General features: G+C 37.5%; 1 protein-coding gene across 8 annotated transcripts in view; it reads right to left on the bottom strand.

Moving 5' to 3' along the window:
• Positions 1-24,303, bottom strand: part of LOC143666122 (uncharacterized) — a 198,950-nt gene that overhangs the window by 52,564 nt on the left and 122,083 nt on the right. The window contains exon 5 of one of the 8 annotated variants that reach the window (XR_013167413.1): positions 20,812-20,919. The exons of the other annotated variants lie outside the window; for them this stretch is intronic. The gene's annotated coding sequence lies outside the window, so the exon portion shown is untranslated. Of the gene's footprint in view, positions 1-20,811; positions 20,920-24,303 lie in introns of those variants that run through there. 8 annotated transcript variants of the gene reach the window in all.

Here is a 24,303-nt window from a genome sequence, read left to right as displayed (position 1 = left end):
AAACCTGCAGCTCCTAAATGACTGGTTTGCAGGTGAGGGTTTATATTGGAGACATCTGAATGTGAACATGTTTGCTTCTTTGCTTTGGCTGCTGAGGGGACCAGAGATGGCCTCTTCAATCTGTACAGAGTGTATAATATGAAATTTCATGTCTTAATCTTGACCTTGATTTTAAAACAATGCTGCCCAGTTTTCCTTTGGTCTCAATGACCACAAGTATTTATGTTTATCTTTTTATGTTTTATGTGTTTTTTAAGTCACCTCAAAACTTTAATGGAGCATACTATATATCTCTAAATACATATACATATGTATGTAGCATATGCACATATAGTATATACATGTAAGTATAACTTATAAAAGTGCAACCCGTTTCTATTATTTACACCAACTTTTAAAGTCTCCATGAAGAGTAAGCAGGTTCCAAGTCTTTGCATATAACATAGAATAAGACTCATGTGCCCTGCCCTTCCTACCTTCCCTCGCTTAATGGAGTCTCTATTAGCTGCTCATAGGAAAATTTCAGATTTCTGGAAACCTTAAACATCATAGAATACCAGTATTACTGGTTTCAATATCCCAAATCCCAAGTAGGATATTTTAAAGCTTCAATGTGTCAGTAAATTTAAGCATATCGAATTTTGATAATTTTAAGTAATAATGCCTTTCACCTAATGAGCACAGTGTAGAGAGGAACAGCTCTACAGATGTAAAGAAAGAGCCAATTAAAACTTGAACTTGAATTTTTGGCCCACAAAATATTGCAGTGTCATACGCCAAATGTCATTTTGTCAATTGGAAAGACAGTGTCTGGCCTGACATCATGGTGCAGTGATGCTTCCTTCCAACAGCCCACAGGACATGAGCAATGGGGAAAGTCTATACTGGAACCACAGGCTTAATGTGAAATGTAAATCTGATTAGTAGCACATCTATTACATCAGCAGTCACATTCATACCTAATATCATTACAAAATTATGATCAGAAGGTCCTAGCATTCTGGCAGGTGGTTTCAGGGCACAAATGAAACCCTCAGGTCCCTTGAGTCACTCCAGGCAAAATTCCAGATGCCCAAGAGCAGCATCTAGTTTGCCTATAGAATTTGCAAAATTTTGCTGCAAATGTAAAGAGTCAAACAGTAATATGTGCTTGCATTTGTATGGTGTATGAATATAGGACTCAAAGCTTCTTTTTTTCAACCCTTAAGTAATAAAATTCTGAGATCATCAGTTCTGCATTTGTTTTCTGCTCTAAGGGAGAATTTGACCTTCAGTTGAATTTAATTGCTCTGGCCACAGGACGTAAGGCTGCTTTGTATTATATACTCTTGGCTTCAAAACTTTCTTTGGCATATTAATCCAAAATGTTCTCTTATTATATGACTACCAAAACATTTAAAACAAGTATAACATACTTGTTCTACACTTATACTCTGCTGTTTAGTGTCTTGAAGTAAAAAAGATTCATGATTAGTCCTTTCAATAGTTATGGATTAAATAATTTCAGATTTAATAAATATTCATTGGTGTTCTTCTATGTGCTTGGCATTTTCTCACATCCTGTGGTGGTTTGGAGCTGTGTACCTCAGAAAAACATGTTCTTAAACTTAATCCATTCCTGTGGATGTGAATCCATTATAAGTAGGACTATGTGATGAGATTACTTCAGTTAAGGTATGGCCCACTGCAGTCAGGATGGGTCTTAATCATATTCCTGGAGTTCTTTATAAGCAGAATGAAATTCAGACATAGATAAAAAAAGCCATAGGAAGCAATGGAACCCAGAGAGGACGGGGAGGCCAGGGGAAGCAACAATGTGCCTTAGAATGTGACAGAAGAGTCCAAGACCAAAGCCCACTGAGATCCAGCCGCGGAATATCTGTCTTACGGAAGGAAGCACTGCCTTGATGATGGAATGATTTGGACTTTCTCAGCCTCAAAAACATAAGCTAATAAATCCCCTTTGTTTAAGTTCATCCACTTATGGTATTTGCTTTTAGCAGCCAAGAAAACTAAAACACATACTTATACATTGTCAGTTATGCTATTAGCTAACAGAAACTAGTAAGCATTACTTTGATAAATGCATGAACACAGAGAACACACATGCATAAATACATATGCCTTGAGAAGTTGCATGAGGTGGGGCCAGATGGCAGCATAGTGAGAGCTGGAACTTAGTTTGTCCTCCAGAGCAGCTAGGAAATAGCCAGGACCAGTACAAAAAAACTGCCAGGGCAACATCAATGACTCGACACAAAGCATACAGCAGTCTAGACAGGTGGAATGGCTGAGATCCTACACAGAACTGTAAATTCCCCAAGCTGCAGAGGCTGGCACCCCTCCCCCAAGGGTACAACCTTTCCCTGAGGAGAAAGAAAGAAAGAGACTTAACTAACAGGAAGGGCTTAACTCAACCAAACTCCAACTGAAGAATTAATTAACACATTCTGACTACTGAAAACAGGCTCCCAGCACAGATAAATCTGGAATAAACAATAAAGGACCTCAGAGTTTTTGACCCAGCAGAGAGGTGTGTGTGGGGGGGGGGAGAAACAGAGGGTTTTTGGGTTGGACAGCACAAAATACAGGAAAAGGTCTGGATCCCAAGAAAAGGGGTTATATAGAGCTTGAAGATAGATAGAGCCACATACAACTTTAAGCTCTTGATTGATAAACCTGAGGAGCAGGGTTCTGGCTCTGAAAAAAAAAATATGTTGTTTTTTTTTCTACTTCTTAACAGCATTAGGTAGACCTAGAAGCAGTGTCAGGCTCTAGCATTGCCCCAGGCAAGGGTAGAATTAGGCTTGTCTGACAGATAAAGTAACTAGTCAGGTGAAAGGAGTTAATTCCCTAAAGGGTATATCTTCCCCATAAGAAAGGCAGGGCACAGCTTCTTCCTTCAAGGAAATCAGGCCCCAGGGAATGGAAAACTAAAACAATTAAAGCCATCATAAGACCTTACCTCTGTCTCAACCATGCCCCTGGCAGGGAGAGTCTGCTGAAATTAAAGGCACCACATCACTTTAAGCTGGTGGGATGCTGCAGGAAGACAAGTGTCACATGCTAAGCAGGAAAGGAAAAGCACAGATTCTAAAGGCATAATAGGAAACCCTGATAACCTGCTGGTGTCTCATCCTCAGGGAAAACTGATGGTGGATATTACTTCCTCCTAAGATGTTGGCCTATCTGGTTTGGGAAAATCTGAGGTCTATAATATCTGAAGAGACTGTCACAAAAGAAAAGGCTCCATATAGGCAGGTTAAGAAACAGAAAAACAGGAACTGAAAAATTCTAACGTGTTAAAAAGGTCCAGAATAAGTTGAACTGAAGGTCAAAGAACAGATAGAGAACACAGCCATCCTGGCCATCCTAGGTAAAAGAGTGAAAACAATCTCCAGAATAAACTAATTAAGGAAATCAAATTCCTAGATGCCAGCAAAGAAATAATAAGTCATGCTAGGAAAAGCAAAGATATGGCTCAGTCAAAGGAACAAACCAACACTTCAAATGAGATACAGGTGTTGAAACAACCAATTCAGTATGTTTGAACAGACAGAAAATCTCATCAAAAACCAACAAGTTTGGGGAGGATATAAAGAGGACATAGGGTGAACAAAAAGGAGAACTCAAAAGTTTGAAAAACCAAATCACAGAACTTATGGGAATAAAAGGCAAAATAGAAAAGAGGAAAAAATGATGGAAACCTACAACAATAGGTTGAAGAAGCAGTAGAAAGGATTAGTGAACTAGAGGACTGGACATCTGATAGGCAAAAGAAAACACAGGGAAAAATATAAGCAGGGTCTTAGGGAATTGATTGACAGAATGAAGGGCACAAATATACAGGCTGTGGGTGTCCCAGAAGGAGAAGAGAAGGGAAAAGGAGGAGAAAGACAAATGGAGGAAATAATTTGAAAATTTCCCATCTCTTTTGAAAGACATAAAATTACAGATCCAAGAAGTATAGATACCCCAAACAGAATATTCCAGATAGACACACTTCAAAACACTTACTAATCAGACTGCCAGGTGGCAAAGTCAAAGAGAGAACTTTGAAAGCAGCAGGAGAAAAGCAATCCATCACACACAAGGGACACCCAATGAGATGAGGTGTGGATTTCTCAGCAGAAATCCTGGTGGTGAGAAGGCAGTGGTATATATATTCAAGGTTCTAAAAGAGAAAAACTGCCAGCCAAAAACTCAATATCCAGCAAAATTGTTCTTCAACAATGAAGGGGAGAGGGTGGTGAAATGGTGGCTCAGTGGCAGAATTCTCGCCTGCCATGCCAGAGACTCAGGTTCAATTCCCAGGGCCTGCCCATTCAAAAAAGAAAAAAAAAAAAAAAAAAAGACCAGAGTAAAATATTTTCACACAAACAATTATTGAGAGAATTTGTGAGTAAGAGATGGTTTTTGTAAGAAATATTAAAGGGAGTACTATAGACAGATAGGAAAAGTCAAAAAAGGGAAGTCTGAAGAAGAGTGAAGAAATGAAGACAATCAGTTAAGGTAAAAAGAGAAAAAAAATTAGATATGACATATAAAATCTAAAAGACACAACGATAGAAGAAAGTACTGCCTTTACAGTAATAACATTAAATATTTATGGATTAAACTTCCCAATCAAAAGACAAAGACTGGCAGAATGGATTAACAAACAAGACCCCACAAAACTTTTAGAAGAAAACATAGGGAAATAACCTATAAATCTAGCAATGGGAGGTGGTTTTCCAGACCTTACACCCAAAGCAAAAGCATTGAAAAAAAAAAATAGATAAGTGGGAACTCCTCAAAATTGTAAAGGAAGAAGTAAAATTTTCACTGTTTGCAGATTATATGAAACTGTATGTGGAAAATACAAAAAAAAAAAAATCTATAAAACCAGAGTACAGCAAAGTGGAAGATATAACAAAAAATCAGTAGTGTTTCTATACACAAGTGATGAGAAATCTGAGGAGCAAATCAAAAAAAAAAAATTCCATTTATAATAGCAAACAAAAGAAACAAATATTTAGGAATACAGTTAGCTAATGATACAAAAGACCTATACACAGAAAACTACAAGAAATTGCTAAAAGAAATCAAGGAAGACCTAAATAAATAGAAGGGCATATTATGATCACAGATTGGAACACTACGTATATAAGATGTCACTTCTACCCAAACTGATTTATAGATTAAATGTTATACCAATTAAAATCCCAAAAACTTGCTTGGCAGAAATTGAAAAACCAATAACCAAATTCATTTGGAAGAGTGGGGTGCCCTGAATAACTAAAAACATCTTGAGAAAGAAAAATGAAGTGGGAGGTCTCACACTACCTAACTTTAAAGCATATTATAAAGCTAAATGGAATCAAATAGAGTGTTCAGAAATAGACCCTCTCATCTATGGACAATTGATCTTTGATAAGGCAGTCAAGCCAACTCACCTGGCACAGAGCAACCTCTTTAATAAATGGTGCTTGCAGAACTGGATATCCATATGCAAAAGAATGAAAGAGGATCCATATCTCGCACCTTATACAAAAAATAACTCAAAATGGACCAAAGACCTAAACATTAGAGCTAAGACCATAAAACTTTTAGAAGAAAATATAAGGAAATAACTTATAAATCTTGTAATAGGAGGTGGTTTTCCAGACCTTACACCCAAAGCACAAGCACTGAAAAAAAATAGATAGGTGGGAACTCCTTAAAACTACTACTTTTTTGTTTTTTGTTTTTTGCATGAGCAGGCACCAGAAATCAACTGAGAGAGTTCAGAGTCAAAAGGTTATCCTGGAGATTATTCTTATGCATCATATAGATATCCCTTTTTAGTTTATGGTGTATTGGAGCGGCTAGAGGAAACTACCTGAAACTGTTAAGCTGTGTCCCAGTAGCCTTGATTCTTGAAGATGATTGAATAACAATTTAACTTTTACAATGTGACTTTGTGATTGTGAGAACCTTGTGTCTAATGTTTCTTCTATCCAGGGTATGGACAGATGTGTAAAAAATGTATAAAAAATAAGTAAATAATAGGGATCAGGGGTAAAATAAATTGGGTAGATGGAAATAATAGTGGTCAATGAGAGGGAGGGGTAAGGAGTATGGGATGTATGAGGGTTTTTTTCCTTATTTCTTTGGTGGAGTGATGCAAACGTTCCAAAAAATGATCATGGTGATGAATGCACAATTATGTGATAATATTGTGAGTCATTGACTGTATACGATGCATGCTCTCTATGGGTGTGAAGATTTGTCAATAAAAATATTTTTTTTAAAAAAAGAAGCTTACAATTTTACAGTAGAGATGGAGAAGTAATCAAATGAATACAGCATAGTAAGTACTAATGTTTAGAGCTTTGTGTCCAAGTTTGGGAAATTACAAATATCTTAGTATGACTAGGGAATAGAGTTTTACATGAGAATCTGCTTTCTCTGAAGCAGATTCTCAAGCATGATCTCATAATGATACAACTCTATATAATCAATGTAGACAGTTCTTGTTTAACATGACCATAATCATGTTATTCTGATGGTAATAGATGATGTAACTGGGGATCAGAGACATTTATGCACCCAATTTTGTTGAGCGTTGTTATAGAGAGAATAGTGACCTCCCAAATAAAACCAAGTTTTTATTGCTGGAGGCTGTGAATATGTTACCTAACATAGGAAAAAGGGCTTTGAAGGTGTAATTAAGTTGAAAATCTTGAGATGGGGTGATTATCCTGGATTATCCAGGACAGCTCAACATCAGCACAAGAGTCTTAAAAGACAGTGGCAGGAGGGTCAGAATCAGAGAAAGGGATCTGACTACAGATGCAGAGGTTTGAGCAAAGCGAGGAAGAAGCCACAAGCCAATGAATGTGGGCAGACTTCAGAAGTTAAAAGAGAAATGGTAACAGATTCTCCCCTAAAGTATACAGGAGAGACAAACCTGCCAACACTCTGACCTCCAGAACTATAAGGCAATATATTTGCACTATTTTAAGCTTTTAATGTGCCCAGCATTATTGTAAGTGCTTTGCGTAAATGAAATAATTTCATCCTAACTTACCGTGAGTCAGGTATCTTATTTAATCCTCCCAACAGTCTCTATAATGTAGGTATTAACTTTATTCCCATTTTATAAGTGGGGAAGCCAAGGTTCAACTAGTTCAAATAACTTGTCTAAGGTCGAACTCATAGTCACTGACAAAGCTGAACTTAAACCCAGACAATCTAGGATGCTTCTTGATCTGAAGTATGACTTTTCTCCCATGATGATATACCAAGTAAATGTCAAAAAACAGTGTCTTAATGTTTTGTTCTCCCCTCTCCTTCACCCCAAAAAAGCAGAGAGTAAGAAAAAGGTTTCTGTGCAGGTATTTTATGTTGGGTATCAATTCTGAGAAACACGAATTTAGGGGACTGGGAAGAGCCAAGAGAGAGAAGGGAAAGCCAATCCAAGTAGGTGTTATCAAGCTGTTCACACTTACAGCAACTGGACTTTCCCCAATGGGTACCTTCTGAGAAGCTGTAGAAAATGCATCTCAGAATTGTCTACCTCAGGGACAGAAGAGGGGACTAATAACCATCTGCTCAACGTCCCCCACTGGTCATAGTTCCCCACTGCGTTTTAACTCCTCACACTTTCAGGGCTGCACACGCACTGGAATAACAGAGCAGGTTCCCCTAGGTCTCCCATGTGGAAGCAATTGAGGAAACTTCTGTGACAGATATTCAATGTAGCTAAGGGGAGGTTCTTTCAAGTTACACTCGAACCAGTCAGTGAGTGCAACAACACTGGGAGAAGAAAACGCCAGCTTAAGAGATGTGAAGTTGGGCTCAAGAGAGGTCTGACCAGTCCTTAGATTCCACATTTCAGATGCTTTCCATTGCATCATGACGCATCTCTTCAAACAATAACATAGGGTTTTTATATGATCTGATGGTTAGAAAGATTAGGTTTCCATGGAAACAGTTGACCAATAAAATGTATTCTTTCTATATATCTCCAGTAAGATGAGTTATGCTGTTTAACTTAGATTACTTTGGCTCACTGATTGGATATTAAATTTCTAGGAGGTAGATGTAATAATATGCCCTTCACTTTTCCCCCCAGTATCCTGTTCAACAATGGACTCCAAATATGCACTCAAAAAAAGGTACTGATTACTGTTCATTGTAATTTCAACTTCTCAGATATTACTTTTATTAATATTGACTGCCAGAATTTAAATAGACCCACTAGTGGTTATTATAAAATGGTTTCTTCAAGTATTTTTGCCCCAGTTAAATCTGTGATCATTCTTTTCTCTTTTAAGTAACTTAACATTTTACATTCAAATAGAGCATATACATTGCCTCCTGTCATTAGGCAGTAGAATTATGAAGAACTAAGTCTGCACTCTGAAAACTGTTTCTTTTCAGATGGATCACAAATCACAAATAAAGCTTCAAAACATTGCAGAGTATAATTCTACTTTTATATATTTGTTATTTTTCTAAAGAACATTTATTCTCAATTGGACATGACTACTACAGCTGACCATCAAAAAAATTACAGTGTTACAATAAAGATTAATATTGCCATGAGTATCAGCCACTAATTTGAGGCCAAATTTAGATATAATGGAAACTAATCAATTTTGCAGTATACTGTCAGATAATATGCCTGTAATATATCCGTCCAGTAAGCTAAAGACAGCAAAATGTTTTGTAAATTGGTTTCAAAGGAAAATTTCTTAGAATACAGCACTGCCTATTTACATAATTTCCAAGACAAAAATATTCCCATTAAGAAAATCCATACTAATATAATAAAAAATACAGACAGTAAAGTTTGCTTGTATTAAGTATAGAAATTTTCTTGAAATTTTTCAATTTCTTCTTGGTTATTAAACCTGTCAAAACAGTGTTTGTTTTAGGATAAAATAAGACAAAAAATGTCCCACTGAGAATCAGTCATTTGTGACCACAAAAATTAAAATGAATTCATATAACAAATTTTTTTTTAGCATTTGGAAAATACTCATCTGGAAAACTGGTTAAAACTACTTTGAAAATTTATTCTTCTATGGTTTCATTTAGTGGGTAGTTGCAGTAAGTAATTTTCTACACCCAAATAGTATATAAGTTCTGATTATTCACTATTTTAAATTCCTTCATTTAAAGTTATTAACATGTAAGGGGGCCCTTTTAATTTTTATCTTCATTTAATAAAAATGTTTTCTAAACTTAATGGCATAAAAATATTAAAAATTAAAGTGCATTATGTTTTTTTACATAATCGACGGTTGCCACATACTTAGTATTTTGGAGACTTCAGGATTTTGTAAGGCTCATTAATCATAATCAAGTATACCTTGAGAAAAAATATCTTATGCCAATGAAAAGAGCTATTCAACTATGGTAATAAATCATTGATTCACAAGGAAATGTGGGGCCACAGATTTTATGGGCTCATCGGAAAGACCTGCGTACCATAAACGTACACTTGGAATTTGGTGTAACTGCTTTCAAAATATAAGGAAAGGATGAAAAACACCAAAAGCAGTTCTACCTGCCAAATCAAGACTAATGCAAGATTCCAAGTTTTTTAAATCATAGACTATTAAACTTCTTAAGAACAGGCATGGATCTTTAAAGGAGGTTCTTTGGAGACCTGAGATAAATGCTCAAAGGGCAGAGAACAGGAAAAAAAAAAACAATTTTGCAAAGTTAATTAATAACCTTGTTTTTGAAGAGCAATCATTTTAAAAAACTAAACAAATATTTTTCATGTTTAGGAGAAAAGAGGTTATCACATTGCAATTTCAGGTTGCAATTTTATATGAAGAAATTTCATATAAATTTTCATACCGATGCTAGTTTTCTTCATTCACTTGTTTGGGCCCCATATTTTTCTTGTTCCACACTGGAATTTCAAACAATGGCCTTGAGTTCTGAACAGACCAATAGGCATGTACTAGGGAAAGCTCAGTGAAGCTTTCGAATGCTGGGAATAACAGGTATGATGTGTGAAGCACATGCATCAACTTATCATACTGGCCCATCTCTGGCTGGTTAAAATTACAATGTGTAATTATCTTGTAAGAAAATTGTTTCTACCATCTGTGTCAAATAATTCAGTTGTCTAACAGTACTAAAAGCTATGCAATATCAGAAAAGATATCAGACTTTGAAGAATCTAAGGTTTGCCATATTGAGAAACTAGACCAACGGAGATCAAAACCCAATAAAAATGTAAACCAGAAACCTTCACACAACATGAAAACTTGACCATCCAACACCCCATCCAATAATTAAAAGAAACAAAACATCCATTTATCATGTTACAGTGTCTGGAATTCTTACTGGAAGAGTTCCTAACAGTGTTCTGAGAAACTTCCTTTGTTCACACACACTAAATAATCTCAAACCAGATGTCTCATGATCAGCTTGGTTTAGGTGGAAGAAGTCTTTTTATTCTTACTAACTTCTTGGTAGATAAATATGTCAGTAATTCCATGCAAGTACCATTTGGCTTAAGAGAATATAGGGATGTTTTTCTCCAATTTTAATAATTGTCCAGTACATATTATTTTTACTTCTTATAACTTCTTTTCAATTCAATACAAATAAGCTTTCATCCCAGAGTCTGTGATGAATTTTTCTCCCAGAATCTACTTAAGGGTTGTCTGATTTTCAAAATGTCCTATTATAATTATGTGTGTGTCCTTAGCTGAGTTATTCCAGCAGGATGGAAGTAGGGAAAAAGGAAGCAACTGGGGGCAGGTTCAAGGACAGGAAGTAAGTGCTGATCTAATGCTAACCCCTGTGAAATTGGCCAACAGTTCAAGTCAAAGATACAAAGTGACAAGCTAAACCTCAAACTGGCACTTTACCAGCAAGGGACCCAGTAGCAAGAATCAATAAACTACACTTGTCTAAAATCCTTTTCCTTATATGAGGGTATCGCAGGCTTTTACCCCTACTATAGCCAAGATGGGAAGAAAATGGAATGGATGAACTACTACTCAGAAAATGTGGGGCAAAGACCAAACCTACAATGGGCTCTGCAGTAAGGAGCAGGTTTAAGAGATCCAGTCCGCAGTATGTCAGTGAATGTGATCAAAATGAGAACTGGTTAGGAGAACCTAACCCTAGGTGAGCAGTACAGCTGGAAAGAGACTCCCCAAGGCCACTATATTTCCGAATATTTTATGGAAGGTATATGCCTGGAGATGGCAAAGGAAAGAGCTACTCAGATCAAATTCAAAGTTGATTTCTTATAGGAAAGTAACAGTAAAAAAAGGTCCCAAAGTATGTTTACTAGATTTACATTGAAGCTAATGATGTGGAGGCCCCTCATTGCATAAATCCCTTCCAAAGTCCTAGAGGAAGCACTAGCAATGTGTTTTTATGAGCATGGGTTTTCAGAAATTTTGCCAAAGTAAAGTGAAATTATTCTCAAATTAAGAAAAAGAACTCCTAGGAATGTTTTTGTAAATCAGGTGACTTTTTTTAAACATCTCTAAATTTATTGAAAAGCAGGGAGAAACACTTTGATGAAAAGGCATGTAGGGGGATGCAAGGGTTGTTCAGTGGTAGAATTCTCACCTGCCATGCAGAAGAGCCGCGTTCGATGCCCAGTCCATGCACTTCCCCCAAAACAAACAAGTAAAGAAAGAAGAAACAAACAAACAAAAATTCAACAAATCGTGCTGCAATAATAGGATACTCACATGGAAAAAGAATGAAATGTGACCCTGCCATACAACATACAAAAAAAAGAATGGACTATGAGAAAAACGGCAAACAGATTGCTGATTGACACAGTAGGGTATATAGAAAGCATTTTGACACAGAGAACAGAATTATAGTAACAACAAGAAAATGTAGACCATATCCACAACAATTACTCATTAACAGAAGAGAAAAATATCATAAAAGAGTCTTGGTTTAAGTAACAATTTCATTTAATGAAAATATGTGGATTAAATGAATGTACTGGAAAAAAAGCCACTTTGGTTTTTTTTGCTGATTTTATATAAATGCTGACATTCAAATAATGTAAAACTCACTATTCACCAATGCAGTGATGTTATCAATGGCAAACTATTTACAGAGAGTCATGAAATCAAAAAGGATTTAAGGTTAGACACTGCAAAAACAAACAAAAAAAAGTTGTTATGCCCCCAGAAAAGCTTTCATGTGAAACCTGATAGAGATTTTCACAATTTGGCAGCAATCTTAAAAAATAAAAATTAACAACACATTAATGAGTTGCAAAATTGAAATAGATATTTCTCTAGTATCAATAATTAAAAAAAATATGTGATCAATGATGCCAGAGGAAGGACTTAATTAACGTTTTATTTTCTCCATGAAAAATAGCACAAAATTGCTGTCATTTGAAGACGTGATCAAAGGGCATCCAGGTGGAAAAAAAAAAGAGCACTATAAAGGTACATCAGGTAGATACCTAATAAAAATATTGCCTTCTATTCCTAAAATTTGTGATGTTTTTACTATTTGACAATTTTGAGTTAGTAATTTGTGGTGATTCCTTCTTTATTCTAAATAAATAACAATTCTGTATTTGTAATTTTGTATTCTTTTTCCTGGAAAGGATTCCCTAAATTGTACAAGCTTTAGGCTCCACCAAACCTGGAGCCACCCCTGAGAAGGACCTAAATAATTTGAAATAGAACATTCTAAGTTCCAGTAGCAACTTGGCAGGAACAGAAAGCAGTACCGAGTCCAGAAAGAAGCAGCCAGTAAAAGGAAATATGAGTGACTAGGCGTTAGTCAAATGATTGATTCTCAGAAGGGCAGGAGGCTGGAGGATGGCTCAAGAGCTATGAGATGGGCTCTGGCTCTCAGGCTTGCCCTACACAAAGATAAAGCGGTCATTCTGTTGTGTCAGATGCCAAGAGGTGACCCCGGTTTTTGGGTAGACATTAATTCCAAACCCTATCAGGAGAGCTGGAGAAGAAACTTTTAGTACTTTTAGTACTGTAGACGGGGTCTACTGTTTCAATTTTTGTTAAACGACGTGAAGGATTCCTCCAAAGTAATTTGCATGCAGACTCCTTATATATCTCTGTAATTTAGTCCAGTTGTTTAAATCAATGTGTCTTATAAGAAATTGCCAATTTTCAGCCATTTGTGAACCTTAAAAATGGCAATTTCACAAGGTTTGTGACCTTAAAACATAGCAGTTTTATATAGTTTAGTTTTGATCTAATTTGATTTTATCATTAAACCCCAATTTAGATACTTTCATTGAAAAACAATCTCTTTCTGAATATATCTTGCATAGCTTTAAATAGTGTTTGCTATGTAATGACAATAAGTACAACTTCTACGAACAGGTAACACCCAGATCCGCCTTCAATACTTCAATGCCACCCTCAGCTGCCTGCCCTCCTTGGGAATGCCTTGACTATAGAGAGGCACTTTCTAGAGCAGTCAGGGGAATAAAGTTCCAGCCTGTGGCCTCCAACTTGAGACATCTCTAAAGGCTCATCCCAGATTCAGAGCCTTGGTGGAGGTGGCAGAGCTTTTTCGAGGTTGCAGTACAGCTCACCCTTTCCCTCTGCCCAGGCTGCTTCCTCCCCTAACTCTCTACAGGAACTGATGCAAGACACTCCCTAGGAAACTCCTGTTAGGCTAATGTCCATCTCAGAACCTGGTCTTCATAGAATTTAACTGTGAATACTACAACTGAATCTTAACAAGAACATAACTTACAAAAATTTATGCGGCAGGGATGCATGAGGACATCACAGAAAAGACAGCTTGTAGGAAACTTGCATGTTCTCTGGGCAGTAATCAGTATGTTTTACAGAGAACATTGATTCATCTGACTGTTCACTTAAGAGATGGTGAAGAAATCTATAGCACCTGCCAAGCATTGTCTTGATTGTCTCCAATGATGGAGAAGATGAAGTCTGGGTGGCAAATATTTTCTACTTATATTGCATCATGGGTAGAGAAGACAGGGACTGGCAGTTTCAAGTGAACACAAAGGTCAAACAATGGAGTCAATTAATTTGACTCTTTCAATGAGTGAATCAGATCATCATATGGTGATCTAACGCAACGCTCAGGTATGTCCATTATGGGAGGCGGATACTCTCAAGTGGACATTACGAGTCCATCCCACTGTAACATGAATACCACCATAAATTGTATGAGAAAGCAAATTTTCAAATTTCTTATATCCATGACCTTTGTATTTTCCACAGTACTTTTCTTATAGTAAGTGAAAAATTGAAAACGTAAAGGCATGTATATAGTGGAAAACCATGATGATGTTTCATGAGGAAGTTCAAGATGTTTAGAGAGTACTATGTCATATTCAAGAAAAGGACGAGCATGATTTTCAGAGGTAACCATCTCATTATGTATGCACTAGCTTGTTTCATTAAGAAGGAACACAGGATTAAGACACAGTTTTGTCATTTCCTCATAGTTTAAGGCCCACCTCCACCTCCATACGCTTTGAAGACAGCATAACAAGCCCAGCAGAGTATTTTAGCTATCTACTTGAGGAAAACTTAAGGCTGAAATCTCATCTTATGATAAAACCATAGAATGAACACATTAGTTCGATACATATTTTGCTGTAGGATCAAAGTTGGAAGGCACCGCCAACCAAATCCTCAAATCAGCATTTTCTATTTGTGCCAACAAACAGATATATCTCTAGAATTCATCCCATTAGGATGTGAACAAATCATAATCTAAAAATATATGTGAACTTCTACTCTTCTGAAAGTGGAAAATAAACCCCAGAAACTACTAAACCTCCCAGTAGTGTTTCATCATATCTTTAACTTTGGCAGCAGCTGCAGGCATGACTATCATTCTCTATACCTATCTAATTAAAGTGGGTATCCTAAAGGAATCAAATAATCACTACATATCTTTATTTAGTGGAACGACACACCACCTACATAAGCAAAATAATGCACTTTGGAATGAAATTCCAAGGGGACGCAGCTAATTACCACCCATATTCAGGCGCCAAGAGGAAGATAAAACCTGTAGCTATGAATTTACAATGTGCCTCGCAGCACTGCAGTCCACACATCTGCAGTCACCACACTTGCAGCAGGGCACCAGGCATCCTGTTGAGCGTTCTGCAGAGTTTGATGGTTTTAAGGAATACAGCTGCATTCAGCAGGGAGAAAACTGCAGGTTAAAAGTTATAGAATGGTTTTGTTTTGATTACTTTGTATTTCTGAATAGAAAGTCCACTCGCTTTTCCTCTTCCTGTGTACACACACACATGTGCACACACACTCCATACTGATGCGATCATAACCAAAACTTGATGATTGTGGTTTTGGAAGGTCAAATGCTGCCTTAAGACATGACTAATTCAGCTAGCTAAAAGGAATTTAAATAACCACTTCACACTATAAAGAAACACAAAACAAAACACAAAAGGCTCTTATGGATGCTTCCCTACCAGGCACAGGCAAAGCGTATATAAGTAATATGCACAGGTCAATAGGAACATTTTCCCGCATACATAGAGCTAGATATCAGAGAATTAGATAAAATATAATAGATTTTCAAGTACTTATCAAGACAGCTATTTGGAGGAGAATCACAGTGACAATAAAGTCCATAGGAATTACTGGGGTTGACTGTGAAGTAGCATAACTGCTTTTATCGTGTGGCTTATATAAAGTATATTTTAATTTCGACTTTATTTGAAAATAAGACTCAAGCTTTTTCACAGAGAGAAAGAGAGAGCATTTGGGGCAGAAAGAACAGGGATGCAATACAAAGAAATGCAAAAGGTCAATGCAAGGTTATGACAAGCCATGGCTCTGTTGGAACAGCCATATGCAATCTCCATCTTATACCCCCCAAATACATGAGCAGCCCAGGGACAGCCTGGTGCTTGCATGTGCCCTTGGAAATGCCCAGACCAAGCTTCATCCAGGCTAAGCTAGCATACATAGTAGCTCAAAGTTGATTGTGAACTTCAAATACACATTTTCAGAGGGACATTTAAATATTAATTAACATACATAAAATGTTCTATATGAATAAGAAATACAGGCCATAAGAAAATGAGAACATTTTCACATTCTCCTTCCTCACTTACAGTTCCCTAATAAAGCTCTGCTCGATCATATCTTGCTGCTTTCCTGCATGCCTTTCCCTTTGGGTGAGCATCCCTTCCCACAGTCCACCTAGACAGGTTCTGTCTTCTTCAGGGGCCTGGCTCAAAAGGTTTCCTGACCTGCAAACATTTCTCCACCCCTGCTGCCCTCTTCCTGCCCTCGAAATTTACTTTTTTTCTATCCACAGTGTTAGTGCAGTACCCAGGAGACATCGGGTTCTCAGCAGATGTAGGACAGATGAATAAATCATTTCTAGGCTCGTGCTGGTTGGTCTTTGTTTCTTTTCTTTTTTTCCTTATAATTTGTAAAAATAGATGTTTCACTTAGTGAAGATATTACCTGCTAACATGTTGTACCTCACCCCCACTATTTCTGATTCAACAAGGATTGGCTAATTTATAAATGATTGGTTTCAAGTGCCCCAGTCCACAGCTGGCAGAAGGCTCTGGAATTCCTCCACAAACAGTGTCCCTAGAATCATGCCTTTCTGTGGATATGGATTTAGATTCAAATTTTGCTCTTGCTTCTAATTATAACTAGTGTTCTGGATGACAGGAGGAATCCACAGCCTTAATTTCTCATATAAATTATTACTTTCAAAAATATATTTATAGCCTAAATATTCTTATATCCCTCTCAAAGGGGCATACAAACACATACACATAAAAAAAATCATTTGTGCTTCATGTTATTTAAAGAGCAACCTACTTCAAAAGTAGTTCAATCCTAGAACACAAAACATTGGTTCCCTTAAAAAAGAATCAGAGTTCGGAAGATACACCAAACTTGTAGGCATCAAGCATCTGAGTTAAAATTATTTTATCTGACACACATTAACTGCACATTTGGTGATTGATAGAACCACTAAATAGTCAAGCAATCAAAAGCAAGTCAAGTAATTTGCTGTATCTTTTTTGTGCAATTTTAATGAGATATATATTCACATGCCATATAATCAAATAAATTGTACAATTAGTGGTTCACAGTATCATCATAAGCTGTAAATTCATCATTGCAATCGATTTTTGAAAATTTTCATTACCCCCCAAAAAATAAAAATAAAAATAAAAGTAAAAATAAAGGTAAAAAAGAATACCCAAAGCATCCCATTCCCCCTCTCACCCTCTAATATTCATTTATGTTTTGTCTTCTTTTTTTTTCTCCTCATCTATCCATATCCTAGATAAAGGGAGGGTTAATCGCAAGGTTTTCACAATCACATAGTCACACCTTAAATGTTATAGTAATTCAATCTAATTTAACTTGGATGGTCAGCATATTCGAACACCATAGCTACATGGAAACTTGACTAGGGAGTGAGAGCTTGCTGGTTTGTACAGATTAGTGTGATGCCTGGATACATCCCAGAGTAATCTGGGGAGATGAAAAAGCATTTGCAAAGTCCTCTTGAGGGACTGGGGAAAAAGGTAGAAATTTGCTATATCTTCAAGCAAGGTTCCATGAGTTTTAAAGCTGGGGGACGAAATCATGCATAGATATATATTCAGAATAAATATACCCTTCTTACTTTCATATTTCTTGAATTGCAAGCTATTCCATATAACAAACCCATGCTATATTGTCTGCTAGTATATCAAGAGTTATGGATAAAGAGCTATACGGTATAATACATGGTCACTTTCCTCAATAAAATTTTGGTGAAAGAAAATTTAGCACATATGAAGGAACTGATAATAAAGTGATAGAAATCCTGTCACTCTCAAAATGGAAAGAGAAGTTTGAAGAAAAGGATGGTTGGTCTGGAGGAAAAGACTTAAAGGATAACGGGGCTTGAGTTAAGCTTTGAAGGTGGGAAAAAGTTTAAACAGGAAAGGAAGAGGATGTAGCCTTCCAAGCAGAGTGGACAGATTGGGCAATAAGTAAGTATGTAATAACAGATACTCTTATTGTCTAGAAATGAGTGACAAAGTCGAAGAAGGCATTGTGGGGACAGGCAGTGTGAGTGAATACCCAGGCCCAGCGATTGAGATTAAATTTTATGTTCCCCCACATTTCCCTTCACAAATGGAAACTCATTTTTACTTTATATGAAAGGGAAAGAGATGCTTTGATGGATGAGCCTCTTAAAGAAATGCCAAGCTTCACGGGATGACCCCAAATACCATCCTGTTCTCTTGTATCCTTTGCCTTGGTTTCTTTTCTTCCTTCATGTTAAATTACTATGGACATTTGCATGAAAAGAGGATCTTTGTTTCTCCGAGTTCATCTGCTCCAGTGACCATTTACTCCTCACTTCATTGTCACTCATGTCCTCAGCAAAGAGAGGGTCATGACTCAAAGTGGAGAAAAGAGGCTGGAGCAGACCTACTTCCAAGGACCAGAGACTCTGTTGTCATGTAAATCAGCACAGAAATAAAAGGGAGGAAAAGTACAGAGAATGGGTTTTAGAAGCAACTAAATAAAATAGTTTCCATGGGGGCAACAGCGGCTCTTTAATATTTATCAGTGTCACTGGGTTCTTTTAGCAACAGTAATTCATCATCATAAAGCCCACTTCCATACAGCTTCTTGGGTATTGCATCACAAGTGAGCAAAGAAAAAGCCATACTAATGGCGTTCCTGGTTTCAAAATGCTAACCCTGCACAAATGGAGAAGATGAGAAAAACAAAAGAGAATAGATGCAAATAGAAGCATCACAATTTTCAAAGAAAACGTTGACCTGTGGGTTATAACAGGGACCGTACATCTTGAAAATGGAAACTTAACTATCAGTCTAACCCTATATATCATGCATTTATCAGAAACCATACACATGGGCAAAATGGTAAAAGAATAAAATCTAATTAGTTTCACCAAAATTCTCTTTCACAATATGACTTTCATTCTATTGAAATGTATGGCTAGAAAACATACACGACAGACTGTGAGAAAATGTTTGCTTATCTGTTTTCAGAGTAAAGTGTATTATGGTTAAGAGAAAAGAGTCTGAAAAAGTTGCTGTCAGTAGCTACTCATTTGACTGGCAGATTCTTCAGTAAAAGCTAAAGGAGTGAGTAACCCTGGAAGTAGTTCACACATGCATGCAGCATAAGTTTTAAGTGAGCCTGTGGGTAAATTCCACCCAACGAACTCCTTCTAGTGGTAAACAACTTCACCATTGTATAGTAAAAGAACCACTAAGGAAACCCAGAAACCTTTGCGGGAACAAAGGAAGCTGAGAACAAGAGGAGGGCTGGAAATTACATAAGGCACTCTGCTTCCGAATTCAGCTTGACTTCTCCCTAAGTTAAAGAACCAAGACAACATGGAAAACAAACGCCATTCTCTTACCAAGTCAGTAAAAGAGAGCAAGAGGAATGTCAAAACAAAGAAAATGTTTTGTTTTGCTATCGATTTGGTTTGTGTGTCCCCAGACCCACTAAGGTAGAGCCTTGTCCAGTATCTGAAGGAAGGGACTGTCATTCTTTAGGGGAAGGTGGCCTGTAATGGATGCATTCGAACCAGTTGCTTCCCAGAATACCTTTGAAGGCAAAAGACTTCCTTCTGAAGGCAAAACTAATAAGGATTCCTTAAGGAACGTTCAGCTACTATACACTCATGCTGAGGGAGCACCCATAATAGAAATTGGTAATTAAGGAAAAATAGAACAATGTCAGATTCATTTTGAACTTAGAATACTTTGTTCCTGTTATTCTCTTGCTTTACAAAGCATCTTTCATTAATAATGTAGATTCATTACACATCTTAATGCCTCAAGTCCAAAAGGCCTGAAATTGAATTTATTATCCTCTCCCATTAAATGTACCTTGCTCCCATGTTCTCCTGCTCGCCAATTGTTACCTTCATCTGCCCAGCCACCCAAACCTAGAACATCTTGACTCATCCCTGCATCTGTCCTCACATGCAATCAGTTAAATCATTTTGTTCATTTTCCTGTCCCCAAATCCCCTTTATAATTACTCTCTGCTGCCTCCGCCCTGGGTAAGGCCCTTTCAGATCATCTACACTGTAGAAGGAATTTATTAACTTACATTTTATCGCCCCAATGTGCTCCTATCTGATAAACCATCTATGCTGCTCCCGAGGTACAAGGTATAGATATGAGAATCTCACAGCTGTTCCTGCCTATCTATGGTATAATATCCAAAATTTTTGTGATTTGGTCCTTATCAGCTAGTTTATCTTCGTATCTTAATCCTGCCCTCCCACCCCACACACTTCTTCAGCACCAACCATGCTGAGCTGCTAGTTGTTCCCCTAGCTCCTGAGCCTCTCCAATCACACAGCCAGTGCCCTCTCCCCTTCCCTGCACCCCTGGTGTGCCCTTCCATTTCTCAGGGGGAGCATGTTCTCCTCTACAATGTCTTTACAAACACAGAGCCAGGAGTCCTTCTTTCATCACCTCACACTACCAAATATAGAATTACAGGCTATAAACCAATGATCAATTCTTGTAAAGATGGAAGTAAACATGAGGAAGAGAGGGAATGCCAGGGTATCCACCAAGTCAGGCTTCAGTATGATGAAGCGTGATTCAGAATATTGAGCAGCAGTCAGGACCCAGCACAGTACTTGTGACTTAAGTTATCTCAGTGTCAACGTAGAAGCAGGCATAAGTTAAGCCCTTTCCTCTTGCCCTATCATTATTATATACCATAAAATCTTCCAGCTTTTGCTCCCATTATCAACTTCTTGACTTTCTCTATATATTGAGTTCAAACCAACTGAGAGGGAAGATCTTACCAAAACAAATAGGCATCATGATCTCTAGTGGGGAGAGCTTTCCCAGCACCACCACCTCCGGGCTCCTGTATGTCTATAGGCATGTTGAGCACGGGTCAGCATATGGGCCTGCAGACAGTACCACAGATGCACAAATGCACAAAGTCATGAGCTAACTCAGAAGACTCATGCAAGCCAGTATCTGTTCATATGAAATAGGGCACAATATGGAGCACAGCTGGTTAATTTCTCAACTGAGTCAATTTCGGTTGTTTGCAATTTTAAAAATACCAGATACTCAATTAATAAAAGTCCATTGTTTTCCAGTCTTTTAAGTTACAAATGAGCAATGTTTCTGCTATACATACACTTAGCCTATCTGTGTTATTGAGAACTGAATTTGGAGGCTTACTAAGAACAGGCATATGAAGGAGAATATGAAGTGCCGATTATATTCATGGATTTAAGCAAGAATCTGTGGTATACAAAATATTCAGCATTTAAACTAATAGCTGATGAATAGCAACATCAAAGCTGTATTTAAATTATTTACTGTATATTTATATGTGTCCAGAATCCAGAGGAATAAAACAAGGACATCAACTGAGAAATAAAAATGACAACATTGGCTTATACAATGCTTAAAATGCACATTGCATTTTCCACTAATCTTAGGGTTATTACTTTTTTAAATCACCATGCAAGAAGCTAAAAGTAACTACTTATCACTATATGATTACACAGATGTATTAAGTACATATACATGAACGCAAATAAAACAATAAAATCAAGAAAAAACAGAAAGAAAAAGAAAACAAACCTTTTCCAGGTCACTTTTACTCCCAAAGAATTGTGAAATGCAAACCTGAATAAATCTCTCTAATATCTCCTGAAAAGTATGCAAGATGGAGGATAGGGAAGGAGATTCAGTGACAACCAACCTAGGCATTTTCTCTATTTCTAATTCAATCTTTCACTTTAGGCTATCACTATCACAATTATTTGACTTATATTTAGTCTTTCCCTTCTGAAATTGGGCTCTTAGAAGCATTAGGCTTTCTAACCCACCGATTTATCTACCCCACAAGAAAACCCAGAGTAGATTCCTTCACACCAAGAAACGCCTCCTACTAGGCCACGTTCACACTCCTCTCTGGACTGGAAGGGGCATTACTTGAATTTATCCTGGGACTATGGCACAATTTCTTCACTTTGCATCTTGCATCTCACTTCTCAGAGGGAGCCTTACCCTCTAAATCTGTGGTAAATTGAATTACATACCCCAGGGAAAAAATGCATGTTCGTAATCTTAATCCCATACCTGTGGGTGTGAATCCATTGTAAATCAACCCTTTTGAAGATGCTCTTTCTAATTTAGGACATCTAATTAAAGCCCAATCTAATTCAATCAGATTGGGCTTTAATCTGGACTATTAGAGTCCTTTAAAATCAGAATGAAATTCAGATATATAGAGAGAAAGCCTTAGGGAGGAATGGAAGCTGGAAATCAATGGAACCCAGAAGAGAAAGAGTAAGATGGTGCCATGTACATCACCACGTGACAGAAAAGTCAAGGCCCAAGGATCTCCAGCATTCAGGCCCCAAATGTCACAGTTTTCAGGAAGAAAGCACTGCCTTGGTGATATCTCGATTTTGGATTTCCCCTAGCCTCAAAGCTGTGAGGTAATAAATTCCCATTGTTTAAGCCCGCTGTGCTGAATTGAAACTGTTATATGCCGCAGAAAAGCCATGTTCTCTTTCTCCAATCTTGCTGGGGCAGGCCTATTCTTTAGAGTGGGATCTTTTGGTTGGATTGTTTCCATGGAGATGTGACCCTGCCCATTCAAGGTGGGTCTTTATTCATTTACGAGAGTCCTTTCAGAGAGCTCACTCATGGCTGAGAGGAGCAGACAAAAATACCCTGGGTGCTAAGCAACGACCCAGAGAAATATCCAGAACCAGGAGAGAGCCAAGGGAAGCCAGGATATGGAATCCAGAGTTTGCCCCAGAGAGGCAAGTGAGAGTCCACAGACTGTAGAGAGAACACCAGTGGAATCAGGAGCTTAGGAAGCAATGAACCGGGAGCAAGGACCTCAGCCACCAGCCTTCCCAGCTAATAGAGATGTCCCAGATACCAGCTATTTTTCCCTGGAGAAAGTATTCTCTTGCTGGTGCTTTAATTTGAACATTTTCACAGCCTTAGAATTGTAACTTGCAACTTAATAAATCCCTTTTAGAGAAGTCAATCTGTTTCTGGTATATTGCATTCTGGCAGTTTTAGTCACCTGAAACACCCACACATTGTATGTTATTGGTTTCAGCAGCTGGAAAATGAAGAAAACTCCCCAAAAGGAAACAATCTTAGGAACCAGGCCTATTTTTACTAGGGTTGCCAAATAAAATACAGAATTTCCAGTAAAATTTGAATTTCACATAAGCAATGAATTTTCTTTTAGTGTAGGTATGTTCCATGCAATATTCGGGCCATATGTGTATTTTTAGAAAATTTGTTAGCTGAAATTCAAATTAATTAGAAGCCTATATTTTTGGTTACTGAATCCTGCAACAAATTTGTTTGTTGTGCCCTTTCCTACTTTCGAAAGCTTCTATTTCATTTTCTTTTCTAGGTTTTTCTCACTCTTAACTAGCAGGTAATTCTGCTGTTCTTGTCGCTTTATATTTCATTGGGGATTTCCTAAGTACAAGCACAGATGGATATGCATCAGTGCACATCGTCATGCACATTTACTCAGAAAATATGATGGGAATAGTTGCCATCAATAGCACAGGAGAAGGCACTTCCAGGCTTCCCTCACAGATGTCCTGATAATTCTGCGCATTGTCTAACAGAAAATTCTTCCAACGTGGCGTTTCCTTCTCTCATGTCCGCCACCACAGCTTTTGAGAAGACGGTGCTTGGGAGAAGGCCTTCTTTGGTACAATTTACTGCATTCGATCACCAGGTTTAACCATAGATCATAAGTGATTGACTAGAAATTGCCCAGATTGTGACTTGGCAATGGAGATGCCCACATGGAATCCTCCATTACAGATACTTTGACCTGTCTAAAACTTACACATTTTATCAACACTCAAGTGTTGGAAAGAGAAGAAGCCAATAACTTCTGTCTCATCAACTACCTATCTTCACTTGTGCTTTCCCCTTTTTGCATTGAAACTAAGAGAACAAAGAGAGGCAGGAAGAACGTACTTCATCATTTCACCTTTAAGAAAAACATATATAGTGGAAAGTATAAATTGAAATGCCAATTCAGCCAAAACAATCAGTAGAAGATTGTTGATATTTTGATGAAAGCAGTTTCCTTAAAAACAAATTCTATTTCTCAGTCATCTTGATGACATACCCCGCAAGCCAAAAGCCAAAATGACTCAGGAATAATGCTTGCTCTCTTCAGGCCTCTGCTTTCTGAAGGACACTGCAACATTGCCATAAGCTGTGGCCTCCTGTGATGGGAGCTGTGTTTTCTATGGCTAGAATTGAGGGAAAGCTAT

The sequence above is a fragment of the Tamandua tetradactyla genome, chromosome 22, assembly GCF_023851605.1.
Source record: "Tamandua tetradactyla isolate mTamTet1 chromosome 22, mTamTet1.pri, whole genome shotgun sequence".
NCBI lineage: Eukaryota > Metazoa > Chordata > Mammalia > Pilosa > Myrmecophagidae > Tamandua > Tamandua tetradactyla.
Note: the sequence above shows the minus strand (reverse complement) of the source record. Positions and strands in the feature narration are given on the sequence as shown.